This window comes from Aquarana catesbeiana, linkage group LG04 (genome assembly GCF_042186555.1).
Source record: "Aquarana catesbeiana isolate 2022-GZ linkage group LG04, ASM4218655v1, whole genome shotgun sequence".
Classification (NCBI taxonomy): domain Eukaryota; kingdom Metazoa; phylum Chordata; class Amphibia; order Anura; family Ranidae; genus Aquarana; species Aquarana catesbeiana.
In genome coordinates, this window is record NC_133327.1 from 56,014,586 (window position 1) to 56,017,908 (window position 3,323).

The 3,323-nt window shown below is 42.0% G+C and overlaps 1 non-coding gene across 1 annotated transcript; it reads right to left on the minus strand.

Annotated features, from left to right (window-relative positions):
* Positions 1-736: 736 nt before the first annotated feature.
* On the minus strand, positions 737-920 carry LOC141141893 (U2 spliceosomal RNA). Its single transcript, XR_012244273.1, has one exon. It is a non-coding gene; the product is annotated as a U2 spliceosomal RNA (small nuclear RNA).
* Between the last annotated feature and the right edge of the window lie 2,403 nt (positions 921-3,323).

Here is a 3,323-nt window from a genome sequence, read left to right on the forward strand (position 1 = left end):
GCACTAATTGCACAGATCCAGTTGCTCCTCGTTGATGCCCAACGAGGCAAATCATTTGCATGGGCCCGCCTCCTGGTAATGTGGACAAAGACAAGAGACAGAGACCCACTAGAGCAGGGATATGCAATTAGCGGACCTCCAGCTGTTGCAAAACTACAAGTCCCATCATGCCTCTGCATCTGGTTTTCATGCTTGTGGCTGTCAGAGTCTTGCTATGCCTCATGGGACTTGTAGTTCTGCAACAGCTGGAGGTCTGCTAATTGCATATCCCTGCACTACAGGGAGACACAGGCTGCGGAATGAAGGAATGCCTCGACTGACTTTTAGCTAGCTGCAGCAAGGAAGTTTCAGAAACAGAGCAAAGTCAGCCCTATTCAAATGGCCTCTATAAACTGACACTGGCAAAAAAAAGGCTTTGTTTTGGGCCTTGGGAGAAAGAGAACACTAGCTGTCTTGTCGAAATGTACCTACTTGACTGACTTACTGACTTTCTGACTTGCTGGCTGACTTGATAGGTTTGGCTTCCTGCAACTACTGCCACTTTACCTGCTGCTTCCTGACCAAAAAATATGGAGTGAGGAGGAGGGAGACAGGCCAAGAAACTGAAACCAAGCAAAAACACCAATACACACAGGGGTTAAATGCAAGTTTATTGCAAGAATTAACAGCTTGTGAGCAAGCTTTAAAAGGAAGATTTTTGTTGTTGTTCAATCTGTTTTTTGGAAACTGCATAAGAGAGGGGTGCACCAGTCCTGGAGGTACTGCAATACCAGGTCGATATGTGGAGTGGACAGAGCAAGCTCTTCTTCCATCTCCCTGTTCTAAAAATCCATTTAATATATGGTCCTTAGATAGGGGACATATCCGATATTAACCACTTGACAACTGGGCACTTAAACCCCCTTCCTGCCCAGACCAATTTTCAGCTTTCAGCGCTCTCACACTTTGAATGACAACTACTCAGTCATGTAATACTGTACCCAAATGATTTTTTTGTCCTCTTTTTCATACAAATAGAGCTTTCTTTTGGTGGTATTTGATCACCTCTGGGTTTTTTATTTTTTGCGCTATAAATGAAAAAAGACCGAAAATTTTGAAAAAAAAACGCATTTTTCTTTGTTTCTGTGATAAAATTTTTCAAATTAGTAATTGTTCTTCATAAATTTTGGCCACAATTTATAATGCTACATATCTTTAGTAAAAATAACCCACATTAGTGGATATAATTTGGTCCGTGTGAAAATTAGAGAGTCTACAAATTATGGTGCAAATCATAAAAAATTGATCACACCTGATGTACTGACGGTCTCATTTCTTGCGACCCGAACAAGTCAGGAAAGTACAAATACCCCCCAAATGACCCCTTTTTTGAAAGTAGACATTCCAAGGTATTTAGTAAGGGGCATGGTGAGGTTTTTGATGTTGTCATTTTTTCCCACAATTCTTTGCAAAATGAAGATTTTTTTTTTTCCCCACAAAATTGTCATTGTAATAGGTTATTTCGCTCACATGGCATGTGTATACCACAAATAACGCCCCAAAATACATTCTGCTACTCCTCCTGAGTATTACGATACCACATGTGTGGGACTTTTTCACAGTCTGGCCACATAGAGAGGCCCAACATGCAGGGAGCACCATCACGTGTTCTAGGAGCATAAATTACACATCTAATTTGTTGACTACCTATTACACTTTTGAAGGCCCTGGAGCACCAGGACAATGACATGTGACACTGATGACAAATGGCACTGATGTCAGATGGCACTGATACATGGCACTAATATGTGGCACTGATGACACGTGGCGCTGATGAAAGATGGCACTAATACATGGCGCTGATGGCACTGATACGTGGCACTAATGACAGATGGCACGTAACACTGACAGGTGGCACTGATGACAGGTGGCACTGGGGACAGATGGCAGGGACATGACAGCAGGGACATGACGGCAGGGGGGACACTTTTTTTCGTTTTTTTTCTTTTCTTTTCACTTATCGCCGCAGCGGTTCACTCTCCCTCCTCACATGCTGTCTCTGTGTGAGGAGGAAGAGCCGGCGATGAGAGATGATCTCATATGTTTACATATGAGATCGTCTCTCATTGGCACCGCCGATCGCGCTGAAAGCGGCCACTATGATTGGCCGTTTTCAGCGATCTGTGACTGGCTGTGTCCAAGGGACACGGCCAGCACAAAACTTCCCCGATGCGCCCACGGGAGCGCGCAACGCGGAAGTAAACAGGAGGACGTCCAGGGACGGCCTCCCGGCAATTAGCGTCCGCGCTGCAGCCGTCTTTCGGCTATAGCGCGGGCGCGAAGAGGTTAAACTGATAAGAAAAGATTTTTGTTTTCTTTTTTTACTATTCAGAACAAGATTTTCAGTACTTTCCACATTAATGTCGTGGTGCATACGTTCATTCTTAAACACCAAAATATTCCTCACATTCCATAAACACTCTTTTACACAATTTACAAGAATCCACAAGAATCTTTCCCTTTTTCCCAACTTTCATAACCCATACAATACCATCTCTTACATAATTTCCTTTACACCAGTCAGACCTTCAATCATTTTTCCAAACCTCTTCCATATTTTTTGAAAAACTGCACTCCCAAAATAAATGTACAATATTTTCTATACCCCTACATCTCTCTCTTGGGCACTTTTCGGTATCCGCTATACCTCTCTTTCTCTGAAACATCCTTACTGCAAGCAACCATGCACCCCCATCTAAGCCAAGTCTTTTTGTTTATTATGAAATTCATTCATACACACATTCTTCCACACTTTCTACTACTGTCAACCCCCCTATTCCTTCCATCTCTTCCCTCACGTCCAAAATCGTACTCACTTTCTTACATTCATACCACAACTCTTTCTCTATTCCATCCAATCCAAACTTTTCTATTCCTCTTTCTATACGCACATAATACCATGGAGCTTTAAAACTCACAGGTCTTTTTAAATCCACCTCAAACCATCCAAACTTCCTCATCACACTTCCACCAGTATACGGGGGGACGGAAAGTATTCAGACCCCCTTGAATTTTTTCACTCTGTTATATTGCAGCCATTTGCTAAAATCATTTAAGTTCATTTTTTTTCTCATTAATGTACACACAGCACACCATATTGACAGAAAAACGCAGAATTGTTGACATTTTTGCAGATTTATTAAAAAAGAAAAACTGAAATATCACATGGTCCTAAGTATTCAGACCCTTTTCTTGGTATTTAGTAGAAGCACTCTTTTGATCTAATACAGCCATGTGTCTTTTTGGGAAAGATGCAACAAGTTTTTCACACCTGGATTTGGGAA